Source organism: Photinus pyralis, unplaced genomic scaffold (assembly GCF_008802855.1).
Source record: "Photinus pyralis isolate 1611_PpyrPB1 unplaced genomic scaffold, Ppyr1.3 Ppyr1.4_LG4, whole genome shotgun sequence".
In the NCBI taxonomy this organism is placed as follows: Eukaryota; Metazoa; Arthropoda; class Insecta; order Coleoptera; family Lampyridae; genus Photinus; species Photinus pyralis.
In genome coordinates, this window is record NW_022170511.1 from 3,613,452 (window position 1) to 3,629,726 (window position 16,275).

At 35.5% G+C, this 16,275-nt stretch overlaps 1 protein-coding gene and 1 long non-coding RNA gene across 2 annotated transcripts in view; one reads left to right on the top strand and one right to left on the bottom strand.

Moving 5' to 3' along the window:
* LOC116167788 (synaptotagmin-5) overlaps positions 1-16,275 on the bottom strand; it is a 222,158-nt gene that overhangs the window by 69,756 nt on the left and 136,127 nt on the right. The window lies entirely within an intron of this gene.
* Positions 8,319-9,086, top strand: LOC116167791. The gene is made up of 2 exons (XR_004144646.1): positions 8,319-8,605; positions 8,678-9,086. It is a non-coding gene; the product is annotated as an uncharacterized LOC116167791 (long non-coding RNA).

Genomic DNA, 16,275 nt, shown 5'->3' on the forward strand with positions numbered 1-16,275 from the left:
CACACAAAAAGCAGGGTTTACAATTTAGATGGTAAACTTACTTATTAAAATATTTATGCTACATTAACGTTCTTCTTATGAAATGTTGCTTTTGTAGTTGAAGTCTAACAAATTTTCGAGCGTGGATATTCTTTGCAATGATGAAAAAACATCTGTACTTAAAAAGTTCGGAATCTTAGTTTTGTAGTTACATTGTATAAGTATACGAAACCGGGCACTCCCTTTTTTCTATGCAAGTAATTCAGAATCCGTTTACTCTCCATCCCTCCTCTACCTCGCAATATGAAATGAGGGTCTGTAAAAGACCGTTTTGCAAGCTGTATACAGACCGTTAATTACACAGACACAAGCTTGTAATATTATTAATTTTTATATTTACCTAACTTTTACGTGTTTTAGATCTAAAATTTAACGAAAAATCCTGTACCTATGTAGGAACAAAGTTACATAAAAACTTCAAAACATTTGTAATTAACTACTGTTTCTAACAGGTATTAAAAATTACATAGAAAACCGTGCGAAAGCTTTTTTAATGTGATTGCGCAAAATTTGTTATATCACAAATCAAGGAACTCAGAAACAGTCGTAATCACTAACGCCTTCACCGTCATTATCGGCACGCTCGTCATTCACCATTATTTGTTATTACTATCGCTTCAGAAGATTTTGCACAAATTTCATATACCATTTCTGTATTTCGTTTCAGAAACGTCCATGCAGTTTAGTTTCCACAAATTTTATTTTTGTTTATCGTCATCATTACTATGGAGACCATTCCATTTTTATCGCAGTTTCGGTTTTTCTCATTATGATATTTTTATTAAATATATCAAACCAGAGCCAGTATGAAATAAAATATTAAACGCCATACGTCCGTGAAGAATCGTAACGACACTCGATTAGAACTTCCTCCTCATAACGTCGCCTCGTCCTCGTAACGTTACAATTCATTTTCTGAACTTTAATTACTATTCCATTATCACATTCTCCCTAGTATGAGTGATCATTTTTGACAGACGGGCGTATATTTCCACGAAAATGTTAAAAAAACCGTGACATCGCATGATGTCATCTTTGAATTACTTCGGTCATTTATTGAACCGTCGAGGGACCGAACGAGAGAGCTTTCACAAAATACGTTGGTGATTTAAGTCTTCGCCATCAGCAATAAATTCGCTGACGTAGATTAGTTTCAAAGCTGTTTTTGGAAGATTGAGTATATATTAAGTACTTATACGTAAGACGATTCATGGAGGGGGACAATCGTATATAGTGCAACAAATGGCTTTCCCCCGTGGTTTTTAACAACGAATCAGAAATGGAGATCGCAATTTATAAGGTTTTGTTAACCTTTACAATTACAATTATAAGTGGACGAAGAATGTGACAATTTGAATAAATTTGGAAGAGAAATACCTACCAATTTTGACGTAATTGTGTGCAAATTAAAGGTGGTGAAGGTAAAACGCCAACTGAATTCGTTTGCTTACTCTGCAAACATTATAATGGAAGGAATGGCGTAATGTTGTTGATTCTTGTGGGCTTTGCGGCCACTTCATACTCCCTGCAAATCTCCTTTATGTTAGCTGTCCACTTGACATCAATAATTCCAACGCAGTGCAGTAGTTGAACCTCGAGTTGAACTAAATGAAAAGGTTTCAAGAAGGTTTCAGTTTTCTCGAACAATAGATAATATCCGCCCTGCTGCATTTAAAGATACGGATTCTTCTTCTCCTTGTTGATTTTGCAATCTAAATTCCTACTGGTAATTAATGCTTTCGCTTCATTAACGATTTCTAGTGGCTCTTGTGGAACACTGATTGGCTTAAATTTACATAAACTTCTCTACATCAAGGTTACAATAATTAACTATGAGTTCGGGGAGCCGGAACCCATATTTATCCAAATCTCTACTATATCCGACCTTTCATTAAAGACTCTATACTATATAGAATAGTTTCTCAATATTTACGGATCGTACCAAGTGCCAACCACAGAAATTCCACTTCAAACTGTAAATTACTTAATTACTTTGGTCTTCTTTTAAATGAACCGCCTGCGCTCGATGTTTTAAATTTACTACATTACATTGCACCTCATTCCACAAATCGAATGCCCTTATTCAAACAAACTTATCGATTTTTTAAGTGGTTCCTTTCGATTAAGCGAGGCGTTTGCTTTTACAAAAAAGTAAATTTCAGATCCATCTTGCGTCTGACAACGAAGGTCGATTCTAAATTTGTATTTTCAATTAATTTGGTCTAATAGCGCTCGGTAACGCGAACTTAGCGATCGTGTACCCATTGATTATTTTAGAAATAGTGATTGATTATTATTAATGCTAATGTACATCATGTTTATAATCGGACGGATAGGTAATGAAACTCATCTGAAATTTTGGTGCAGATGTGATGCACTGCTTAAGATGGTAACTTTATTCCTAATAAATTTGAATTTATTTCCATATTTTAAGGCGGCTAGGGACAGGCCATTCAAAATTTAAGCTGCGCCTACGCAAATAATTATATAGGCAACCAATCGTGCATTTCGACAAGTTTCACCAGGCATAAGTTACCTGCAAATGACCTCATCTTCCTACAATAAAACCAGATTCCAGACCCTCATTAGCGGCTATTCAACAAAAGTAACTGATTTATGGAATTTCAACTTTCTCCTGATGTTTTACAGTTTTACTAATACTGGAAACCTTTGAATATAGAATAGGAAATCAAAGCTGAAAGCTCTACATACCTATATAAAAATGATTACTAATGTATTACTTTCTAAGATTTCCTACTTACTTCCTATATAGGGATTTACAATAATGACTTTTTGAGATTTGGACTTGGGTAATGAAGGGAACAATTTCCGAAACAAGAACAACTGGTCTTCAATTTTTGTGGTTCATAGCACAAATTTATTTAAACAATTATTACATCCGATCAAACTACGGCCCCATAGATTTCTAAATTTATATGATAACGATTTTCACAGGTGCGCGGATGTAAGAATAGTACTTTTCTTCAATTAGATGAACAGTTTTCGATATTTCGCATGGCTTCCGCAATGTAGCCCGGTATTTGCTGCGTTTTCAACCTTCCCCCATTTATCAAATTATATATCTGAATTCTGATCTAATTTACAACAAAATAAATGACTCATTTTTCATTACAAAAAATGTTTTAATAGATTTTCGGAAATTTTCCAATTCCAACACGACATTCGCCTGATGCTTTACGAAAATAGTTTATTTGGCTAGCCGTCAAACCTAGAGTGTAATTATCAAAAGCATAGGTAGATTAAAAAATTATCAAAGTCCTCGTGTGGGATCGAAGAGAGATCAGCGCATTTTTGTATGGCAGATCAGCCACCATCAAAAAGATCTTATCGCAAGCTAACACAATCCCTTTGTCGGTACCCACAATTCGCATTTAGATGAATTTTGCTAAAAACTCTCCACAAAATACCTAGTAGTTCTCAATTTTTGGGGCACTTTTCATAGCTCTATTAGCCACACGAGAAAGAGAGATCGCGATTCGAGCTTTCAGAAACAAAATTCGAGGAAGATACATTTTGGGCACCCTAAGTCAACTACCCCTCGAAGACGTGCGCCTTGTAAAATGAGGTTAATTTTGTACCCAGGAAAAAAACAAATTTTCGCCACGCAGTTGTTGTGTCCGTTTACAAGATCTTTCCAACGGCACCATTTTGAAAACAATCTGAAATGTGGTGGCCCCCGCCAAGATCTTACTGATGGTGGAGTAAAACTTCAAACGCAAATTGGGGATGCACGTGACGTCGGACGCGAGTACCGACGAAGGGAATGTGGTATTTTCGACAAGATCTCACACGGGGACTTTGACAATTTTTTACTAACGACATGCTGAAATAAAAAATTATCACTTGTAATAGTAGTGCTTGCTATTTCCGGAAACTTTTCGAGCTCACAAATATTTGAACTTTTGCAAAATATTCGTGAGCAAGAAAAAAATTCTATTCAATCACTGTGGTATTCGGTAAGAAAATTTCACACCATAGTGACCCTCAACGAAAAAGTGACGTTCAAAACATTATTACCTTTTTACGTCAAAAAATTGACGATAAATTCCTTGGTTGCCATGGAAATGTGACACGAAATCCGCATTTCATTGGTCGACAAAATTGCTGGTTGAAATTTTCTTTGAGATTTGTCACCTAAAGTATGTAAGACACAAGATTATCAATTTTTGTATGAACAGTTTTTTAACAGAGCTGCTAGACTCAAGAAGGTGCCGACAACAAACAATTCGTTATGTTTATCTATAATAGGTACATCGTCCAAATTGTACATAATTTTTATGTAATCGATATTATTAAATTGCTTTTTGATAAGTAGGTAACAATACACCTACATCAAATGTATGAAAAAAATGTATGAAACGGGTCTAAAAAATTAAAACGTTGTTACTCCTGAATATTACATTTATTGATGTACAATATTTTTTTAATTATCGGTCAATTATCGTTGGTACTAATAGACGAATAAATGGAAGGCATTGAGATTCTTTTGTTACTGGTCTAATAGGGTCATAAACCATTGTATATAAGTATAATGGTCATTAGGTGTTAATATTTTCCAGGTAAAAGTGCTACCTGAGTTGCCTATCGTCATTGTATGGAAGGTATTGCATTTCTTCCGTCGCTATATTTTATATAAACTTTTGAGTAAAAATTACGTTTTATTTCATAATTTGAAGCAGTTCGTAATATATTTTTTTAATCCACTTAGTTACTAAATAAATTGTGCGGATTTACTTTTTAAATATTTTTTTTACTAAGGCCAGTATTCGCGTTCTTAGTAAATTCAATATTATCATTTATACACGACTTAAATAATTTTATCAAAAAAATAAATCGCTACATTTAATGACTTTCTATATCTCTATCAATTTCCGATAAGACCTCTAGTTAGAATTAATATTTGGGCTTCAAAAATTACTCAAAAGTTTCGACTTTTATTGCAAATTTCAGTGACCATTGTGTGTTGCCTATCCTCTATCCCTAGCCCCCTTAAGGCGCCTATGAACTGAATCTGAAATGACCTATAAAAGGACAAAATAGTTTATAAAGGATACGGTTTTACAGTTGCTTTGGAAATTAGGTCGATGTTGGATATTGTAGGAAATATAGTACACATTAATCCTACGGATTTTTATTTTCGATATTTATCATATTTTTTGAAATAATTAGAGTCGTTGATAAAACGAATTTAAAGGATAACTGGAGTTCTATTTTCGCGATGAACATGGTTTTTGGCGATTTATAATCTGCTAATAAAGCACTTTAATCCTACGGATAGCAATTTTTTTCATCTTTTATAGAAAAGCGCCAAATTGGTAAAAAGATTTGTGTGACGTCACGAATTTTTCAGTGATTTAAATCGAAGTTAGGCAGCTTAGATTGCACCTCATACCTTCCGGCGAAATTGACTGTTGCTTTTGTACCTCGCTAATTATATGGTAATTAGATGATTAAATATGCATTATGACACAAATAAAGGGGAAATTCCTTTAAATATACACCTTTTTACCATCTTGTCGAGTTTCTTGTGGCTTATACTTTCATTGCGGGTATCTATAACTTTTTATTTTTTCCGCTGTTTTTTAATCCTACTGACCCCTCGTTCGCACGGCACATATGTACGGCAAAATGACCGAAACGTAATTTTGACCGAATGGAACGCAGTATAATCTGCTAACAAAGTCTACTATTCGTACGGATAGCTATTTTTTCATCTTTTATAGAAAAGGTCCAACTTTGAAAAAAGATTTGGGTGATTTAATCACTTTCGCAGTTCCTTTTATCAATAGCGGTTCCGCTTTAACACTTTTTAGACTTTCTATGAAAATTAAATTCATTTTAGGCACGTAAATAACAAATAGGTAATTTGGTCAATAATGATCATAGTAAATACCCAGCAACGAATTTATTGCGATAAATCTTTATTGAATATAAAACATGTAGGGATACGTCTCACAACAACAGTGAAGGGACTCATAAGTATCAGGAAAAGATGATTTTAAAAAATAGACAAAGAAATGTTATACTTTTATATACAATATACAAATACATATTTACAATAAGAAAAAATACTTTATTAAATAATTAATGCATAGTGTTGCACCTCCCCCTCAACTCATGTAAATTGTTCTCAGGTATTGTCCTCTACTTCTTGGATCTCAATTCCGGGATTAGCGAAAAAATGCGAATTATTACCTTTCGATTTGTTCCACATGTATGCCGCCTCTGGTGTATACTATGAAGTAACAAATATTTCTATTTGTTATGTGCAGTTGCCCTTGTACTTGATAGTAATAGCTATGGGTTTTTTTTCAAACACCATGTGTCACCTGGTTTATGGAAAAAGTCGATTTTTCCGCATTGGAAGGCTTCTATCGGTGACAGGTCCCCGCTCTTTTCGGAGCTCTTCACCTCAACGACACCATCATCCTCCACCAACCCATCCGGTGAACAGGCAAGAAATGGAATATCTTTATCAATGATTAGACCACTTTTTTGAACACGTTTTCCATACTGCTGCTCAAATAATGCGATAGCATTGACCTCATGGATTAGTCCAAATTCTGTGGCATGTGTTCCCATAAATGTGCTGTAAAGAAGTGCCGTAACCGTTTTCGCTGTCATCTTGCATATTTTTCCAAATGTGGAAGCAGTTATACGCTTTCTCCGTTCCAACTTCCACATCTCACATTTGCTTTGCAATATTTTTTTTCATTCTTTATCCTGATTACAATTATGTATCAGCATTATTGACTGGTATAGTTTGCCTTAGTTACCATGGATATAATTAAAAAAACCATAATCTCTATTTAATCTGCTATTTGTATTTCAAACAGTAAAAACTTACGTTTTTATTCATTTTCATGGGTAAAATTGAAAAATTTATATAGGTTGTGATACATCAGTGTAATTAGGACAAAGAAAGCAAACAACTGATTTTATGAAACATACGGTGTTTAAAAAACACCAACTTCGGATCAAATCTCAGAGTGGTCCAAAACTTTTTTTACTAGTCCACTAGATTCTACGTAAAAATATCTAAAACTGACAGTTATTACCTTTCTTCTATTTTGCATGGGTAGCAAGATATGATAACATCACAAAACCTAAAACGTTTCGCTTTCCTCCTGTATATCAACAAACGTAACTAGATTGATTCGGTTTCTGGTGTCTCAATCTAAATTGGACACCGACCAAATTTTCATATATTTTATAATATGAGGTACCTAACCATCGGCCTCATTTACAATCGCCGGTAATAATAGTGCACCATATGCAAAATAATATTGCTTTAGAGAAAAATATCCATACTTGAAAAACTCAAAATCCTTTGAATAAACACTAAACAGGAAAATACGTAAACTAATAGTATTTTAATTACCATAAACAAGATGAATTTATTAATATCAATAGAAAAGCTCATTAGGCAAGTGTTATTAGGCTCCTTGCATTTATAATTAAATCCATTGAAAGGTTATAAATAAAGAGACACCAAATAGAATGGGACAAATTCAATCATCTCTTTCTACTTGTAACATGCTCTTTTGAAGAGGTTAGACAACTTTACACACTCCGTTTAGCACAACAAATTTACTTCAGAGGCGCCTTAAGGATAAATTTAATATAATATAAATTATAGCGTGAATTTTTCAATAAATTATACTCGTACTTTATGGAATTGTATAAATCACAGTAAATTGTCGTTTTTTCGGCATTCGATTTCTATAGAGGTTGTCTTCGTAATTACTTCAGGAAATCTAAGGTTCCAGAAAGTCGTGGATAAAGAGGTAATTTTGTCTTGGAAGGGATACTGCAACGATAGCTGTCATAGGACGACGAGGCACTGAGATTTTTCGCTTACATTATCATAAAGCAACTCAGCAGAATTCAGAGCGCAGTTTTTTTTTCGAATCCCTAAGTTCGGGGAGTTATGACTAATCCAGTAATTGGATCTTAAAGAATACCTAATTAGTAGACGTCATATGGGAAATGGCGTTGATTATTATAATTAAGAATAGGGGGACCAATTTGTAAGAAGGTGCCCCTTGGAAGATAAAAGCAGATTAGAACTTATATATGGGCTGTTGGTGAACTAGTTAAATTAATAAATATTCTTCGATATGTTATAATAGTAGGTTAGGATGGTGGCGCTTTGGCTCAAACCCGCCGCATAAACCGCCACCCCGCTCAGGGTTAAGTGCTAGACTGAAAGTACAACTAACAGCTGTGACGTTATTAATTAAGATTTGGTGTGCGTATTGTGGAACAGCCTGTATGTACATAAAGAAAACTTCGCTAAACTAAATTGCTTATCGCCAAGTGCAGGCGGGCATTGTAAAACATACACATTTTTGATTATTTTTATTTGAACGTGAGGTCTACTCAAGCACGTCGTATTTAAAGTGTAATTGCGTTCACCAAGCAATTAAGTAAGCAGTAATTTAGTCGCAATTACCTATATTAGACGGATAGCTGTATTATTGACATTCCTCACAAACTGGAAAGGATTGGGCTCGGATTTGTGGGGACGGAGTCTCATAGAGACGTGAGTGTTAATTATTCCTTTTGGACTTACAAAGTATTGCGGGTTAACCTATAAGCGTACTTTCTTACACAGTCCGGTTTACGGGATACCTCATTATTACGGTTGGAAATTGGGTAACCGTTTAAATCAGCCACTCCATCGGCTTACGAACGCTGCCATCAACGTGACTGAGTACTGGGATTATTCGCTAGCTCCTGGCCGTCTTGCCTGTACCTGCTGCACCACCTGCAACCCCAACATAGGATCTAGTTCATCTGTAATCACAATAGATACTCACCGGAAGCGGAACATCTCATCTCTACCATACCTACCATCTGACCATAAGGGTGAGCGTTGCTGAGTGGTTGCGTGGATGCGAGGGTGTTTGTATTGTATGTTAGTCTGTAAGCTATCACAGGATTTGTTATATTATATTGTAGTCGTCCATCGCATGTTTTGTAATTAAATATATATATGCTAACGTATCCGAGTGTCTTCCGAATAGTTGTTTGATTTAGTCTTCCCCGGAGATTCGCCGTTACTCCGTTTATTGGTCCCAAACGGCGTGGCGCCCTGTATATATTGTATATGTCATTAGTTTGTTGTAACCCACCCCTACCCCCTGAGTTGTCGCGCCGAAGAGCACGTTACACAGCGTAAAATCAAATCTTACCTTTAATGTAATCAACACTGTCGCAATAAAAGAACTCTCTCCGAACGAAACCAGGCTAAAACGAAGAACCGGCAAACCCGAGTCCTGTAACCGTCCAACTAAATCTGGATCCCCAAAACTTATAGGCCGGGAAATATTTATAATTGGGAGTACGTGACGCTAATAATTCGCCCAGGTACGATCATGAAATTAATAATATATAATAAAAGTAATATAATATAAGAGTACAATACAATTTAGGTTTAGTTCGACTTACACACAACATAAGCGAAATTTGCATATGGATTCACTTTAATAAGCCCACTTTTGGAAGCGGTAGCAGTCTAAACGTGAACGCCTTAGAAAAGAAAAACGTCTTAGAGAGGGTTACATTTTTCATCTGCCATCGTATGTAAACTCGAGAAGAGAAATGCAGGCCACCTCTCGCATCTTCCATAGATCGCCTCTTTGTTAACGACCGCCGCTTCGAACTTCGAACGTATTTTTCGAATCAATCGCTGCTTAGCATCCCTGGCCTTATACACTCGTGAAGGGAAGGGATATATCTCGTATCTTCCATTGATCGACTCTTTGTTAACACCTTTTTTGTATAAATCAGTGATTAAGTGCAATCGAGTTGTAGTAGACAATTTTCAGAAGTACGTATAATTTGTTAGTATATAAAGCTCGAAAATTGCTGCCCATCTGTAAATAATGTACACATGAATTATGTAAAACATTTAGAGAACTACTTACTGCTATTATGCTATAATAATTTAGAAACACATGTATAGTTATAATACAACATTTTTTAACGTTTATTAAGTCGTCGAAAAATAACATAACCCCTTCAGAAATTGATGATGGCACTCACGAATGTTACGCACACTTTTACCAACTTAACAGTAATCATGAAATTTGGAGTAATATAACTGTAACTGGAAAGTTAAGCGCTCCTACCGCAATTTTTTTGTTGAAAACGCTTAATTAAGGTGCCCTCTAGCCATTTTTTTAAAATTTTATGATGGTACCTGGGCGGGATTATTAGTGTCACTTAACCATAGTTGGTAATTTGAACCACATGGTTTTCACCCTACTTGCTTAACAGTCGCATGCCAAAAGAGGAAATTGAAAAAACCTTGCTGCTTGCGTGCAAATTTCCACCGACAGATGACGTCAGTTACAATGTAGGTATGCCAACCAATCTCAACCACATAATGCGGTGACTGTAAAAAATATCAAATACGTGAATAAGAAAATAAACCATTACAATGTACAGTGCAGATCAATTATTTCAACTCTCAAGGTCAATAGTTTTTGTTCTAAAACACTGAACGTGTCTTCGTTCGTTTGTGTCAGTGATAGTCGACGCGCTTAATATATCCCCGAAGACGTAATTTACTGTCTTTTTCATGTGATCTTTTTTTTTGGTTGTGAACTTTTCTCCGGAGGGACAAGGAAGACGAAAACACGTCTGCTTAACTCAATACGACAACAAATCAACGACTTAAAATTCTTACTTAGTAGAGGGGGGGGGGGGGGGAAAATTAGAAATGCACCTTCCATATCGATAAAGTTCATTCACATCTTCACAAAAGAAGTTAATAATTCTAATTCCGTTTAGAAGGCTACGATTGAGTTCTAGTAGTATCAAAATGTTGAGGCAGGATAAAAGGTTATTAGGACAGCAGGTAGTGTTCCCATTTTTTAACTAAAATACCCTCCGTTACCAGATGTTTGTGTGTTTCCGACATTTAGGCAGCTTGAAATGAACTGTTTTTAACATTGGTCGGAAATTACTTGCGAATAACAAAATAAACGTGTAAAATAGAGTACATATGCAACGGAAAGAAAGTACCTAAACTTTACTCGTACACTGCCTGATTTTGATAAATCTTCGAAGTCTCCAAAAATACACCTTTCATTGTTAAATAGTCGATCATCACGTTAATGTAACGTGTCGTTTCGTAAGCACTCTGGGGCGTAACGATTTTCGATTTCTCTTCCAATAGTCCAGGGAATAGAGGGTTTTAACTTGCAAAATGAGAAGTAGTTCCAATTTCTTTTGCATGTCATAGACAGTCATCTGGTGGTTAAGAATCTAAGTTTTCGACCTCCCACCCCTTGTGCTTCCCCCGTACCACCCCCAAAACCCCTGAAATTTGGTTGGTTTCTTAGTTTTTCAATCATATATTTTTAATGGTTCACTTTATAAAAAAATATTGTTATCAGAAATTGTAGACCATAAAATTCTACATAACTTTGATACCACTATTTTTTTTGTGAAATGTTTATTAAAAAAGATATAGAGCTAGTGCGGATATTTGAATCACCGTGAGATTGTAGCGCTTTCTAATATACTTTTGAAATTAAAAAATTGTCTCACTTCAGTTCAGTTTCACCCCCCTCCCCCCACCCCCCGTGCGGTAGGAATAGATATTTAAACGCTCTCGTAGCGATTGTGAAGTTATTCAGAGAGTACAACGCTTATTACATATGTTTTATATCCTCTTTAAATATCTATTTCTACCGCGCTTGGGGGAGTGGAGGGACGGGGGCGGATGAAGAATTTGAAGGATGAAGCTGAACTGAAGTGAGATAATTTTTTTGTTTCAAACGTATATTAGAATACCCTACAATCTCACAGTGATTCAAATATCCCCACTAAGCAAGAGTTGAAAGTTGAATTATTATGCATCCCCTTTGGTAAGGGTGGAGCGTAGAGGGATTTACACCACGATAAGTTCAAGATATTTTCTCATAAAACTCTTAATTATAGAGATAAAGTATAAAATTTGGTTAAAACATCTACATACAAATTTTAGAATTCTTAAAAAGCCACTCTGAAGCTCTATATCGTGTTTAATAAACATTTCACAAAGAAGTAGTGTATATTGTGTAGAATGTTATAGTCTACAATTTTTGATAACAATATTTTTTTGTAAAATGAATCTATAAAAAGATATGATTGAAAAACTAAAAAACCATCCAAATTTCTTTGGTTTTAAGGGTGGTACGGGGGAAGCACAAGGGGTGGGAGGTCGAAAACTTGGATTCTTAACCACCAGATTACAGATATTCTTTCATGACATGCAAAAAAAATTGGGACTACTTCTCGTTTTGCAGGAAATGGTCCATTTTCAGTCTCTATTTCCTGGACTACAAAGATTAAAACTTAAAGAGTCGCTGAGACGGGCATTTAAAACAAGCAGTAATAAGAAAAGCAATTAATTTCGCATTAAATAGGTAACAGGCACTTTTGGCGGCATTTATTACCAATGTTGGCCGAGGTAATATTGCTGAAGAGAAGTCGTAATGCTCGCCTATAAAAGAGGTTACGAATGAAATTAAACATTTAATAATATAGTACTTCAAAAATCTGTTTTATTTAGGACCATTTACAGTCACATAAATAAAGGCAAACTTAATTAAATTTAAACATAAAGCCTATAAAGCATATTCTTGATTAAAATTTTAATAACAAACCAATTGTTCTCTGTTCGTTAATGGCCCTATACGTTTGGAATAATTACAAATAACGCTCGGTCCTATTTGCCATATTTCAAGAAAAATGCTTTCCTTTCTAATGCTCAGTATGAGCTTGCCGATGAAATATGTTATATAAATTGCGGCACTATTTTATCTTTAAACACAAACACTGCGAGAATGATGATATACTTTACGACGCGTAGAGATCATAACACTATAACAGCATTTTCATGCTAGCTACAAACGATTGTTTCCGCTCTCTGAGGTTGACGACAGGCACTATTTCCACAGCGTCCTGTGCGCCAATACCCCATGTTCTTGTTAAAAATTTCAAGTATTTGCCAAATGACATTTAAAAGGGCAAAGACAATCACTGTCTGTTTAAAAACTAAAACTCAATTTATGAAAGTTAAAATGAAAACATCCCAGAAGGATTTTTAGGCTTAACTAAAGTTTTACTTCAGAAAAGATCTTTGAAGTTTTGATTGATATTGAATAATGTTGCGGAAGTTCGTGGAAAAAAGGATCTCTGAGCTGTAAACTTAATTTCCAGATAGAAGCATTTTCTTTTGTAGTGGGCGTGTTGGTTTTAATTATACATGTATAATTTCGTCGACAAGGGAACGCGAGTGTATTAGGGGATTAAATTTGGAAAAATTTTAAATTCAATTTACTTAGGAGAAGAGGTAATATTTTCATTTCCAACGGAAAGTTTCACTGCAAACAACATGCAAAACTTTCAAGATTGTTAGAATGTTTTCCTTTACTTTATCCTATTTTAAGTCCACACATCACGTAAAAAAAACTTCTTGTCAAAACTGTTCGAACTTTCCCAATAAAATTTAGGTACGGTTTGATGTTTGCTTGTTAAATATCGATTAAAAAAATTGCTTTATGGTATTTACGCTGGTTTTCATTTCGACAGACCTTGACCAACGGATGCAACGGAATTTTTTCAGTTTCAAAACGGTATTTTGTTAATAATCAAAATACACAACACTGCCAAATTCAAACTATAATTACCCTATTACAGGTTTCCGAGTTCCCCATGGTGGCCCTCGAATTTGAATCAGTCCGGATACCTTGACCGTTCCATTTCGACGATATTTTTAAAATAATACATTCCTAGTACAATTCTTCGGGTGGATTCCCTCTCAAAGATCTTTTTTATAAATATCCCTTACAACCAAATAAAATGGAGTACAGGTGTAAAATATATAAATATAGAGGACCAGGAAATTTTTTATTACAAGTGCAATACTGTATGGCACAATATAATTTTATGCATTAAAACATGGCTTTTGTAAGCCCTGAAATTTTTATTTTTATTTTATTATCTCTCTCTTGTTTTGGGCCCTCAACAGGCATGCGCCCAATTACAGAGAGACCCGCATAATGCTATTTAGAGGTGCCTCTGCAGAAGGTCTTAAAGAAAATAGGCAACTTTTTTCTAATGTAACCGACCCCGTGCCCAAAAGATCAAACAAGGAACTATTAAAGAAATGGAAAAGCAGGAAACATGTTTTTTAATCGACTTGGCCAAAGATGAAAGGTAAAAGAAGCATCACGATTTTTAGATAGCAGGGATACTGGCAGAGTTCTTAAATTTAATGATGCATTTGATACTGGTTTCAAGGTTTTTGATGCGCCACAAGACAAGCATCCTCTTGCTGTTATACCAGATGAGACCTTATTGAAATTACCGTCTAATATAGATAACATTCCAAATTTACAATGCCTTGAAATTACATGTGACCATGTTGAGAAAGCTGCAATAAATTTTCATGGCAGTGGAGGTTTAGGAGAAAGCAGCTCAGATCAATGGAAACAGTCCCTCCTTAGGTTGACACTCGCGGCAAATTAACTATTGCGATTGATAATTCCCTGGAATTGGTCCTATTGGGATTGGTGAATGTTTACATCGTATACTTGCAAAATGTATTACTATTGTTTTGCCTTTATTTTTGAGTGGGCGGGGTTTCAGCCAAGGCTTCTCTACCAACCCAACCCACTATACATATACAAATATCCATACCCGAACCCGGATTCGAACCCTTAGCATTCCAGTTTCAACTGAACTGAGCCACACGGGCCGGCAGAGAATACGTAACTGAAATTGTGGAGCGGATTAATATTATGGTGGCTTAAAAGCTGGGAAAAGGCGGAGTTCATCATATATTTCCAGAAAACTGTTCATCTGGATCCGGATGGGGTTTACTACTTCTTGATTCAAATAATCCATTTAATAAAATAAATCGTAAGCATACTCTTTCGGAGGCCAAATTGAAATGGATCCGCTCTGCAAGACTCATATATCATAGGTACAAAGGTGAATCTGAATTAGTCATTTCTGGTTCTAAAAACCACATTTATAGTAAGCAAGGCGTACCACAAAGTGACCCCTTGTTGATGCTCCTTTGTAGCCTTGCTACTATGCCTTTAATCCAATACTTGAAAGAAAAACGCAGCTCAGATTTAGTATGCGGATGACACCTCTTATCAAGGACATCTTAATGATGCTTTACAATGGTTGGCTGCCTTAAAGATTTCTGAACCAAAATATGGATATGTCACTCAAGCACAATAAACCTATCTAGTCGTTCATCCTGATGATTACGCAATGGTCCAAGGAAATTCGAAGACCCTCATATTAAGATAGTTGATGTTGACCATTGTAGTGAACATGTTAAAAAGTTGGCAAAGATTGCACAAGATTATAACCTAACCACAGCCGTGGAATGACTGCCGCGACTTTTACATGCCTTCCGAAGCCAGGAGATGGTCTGTACCATTAAAAATTGGCAAGTTGTGGGATTCGAACGCACCACCTATGAGTTCAGGGTACGGGTCTTAAACAATTACGCCAAAGAGGGAACTACATTACACCATTCTCGAAGAATTGACCGTGGATTGCTACTTCTGAACATTCTAGGAAATCTACCGACTCGACGTCAACGTATCGTCTCAAGAGCTACTATTATGAATACCGGTACATGGTTATCTTGCATTCCCCTTAAGCGCCTTAATCGCCACCAGAATTCAGAGATGGTCTTGCCATTCATTATGGTAGAACTCCTATTAATATTCCTACAGTAGGTAATATGTGATAGTGAAAATTTCGCAATAGAACATGGTGTCGGAATAAACCTTTGGAATAGAACCATCGGTTAGTGCTGCGTTATATTTTGTGCATTATTTTATAATCGGTATTTGCAGATATTACAATATTCTCATACAAAATTAAATTCTCTGTGATGAGAAGTCAACGTATCTGATGCTGTTTTTTGGCACTGAATTTAAACAGTAGCGACCTATTCTTAGGCGTGCAGGGTAAATTTCCCAAGTTTTCAAATGGGTAAAATCTAAGATAACTAAATTACGACTCAATTGTTACCTCTCCTGGGCATTTTGCTATATTGTTTGTACCCTTGAACTTAGGGGTTCTATACAAATTTGCGCTAGGGTATCCCTAAAAAGTTGGATACAAATAAAATGATCTACATGCTCACCCTTTACACGTGGAGTTGTCTAATTACCAAGATAAAGGGGA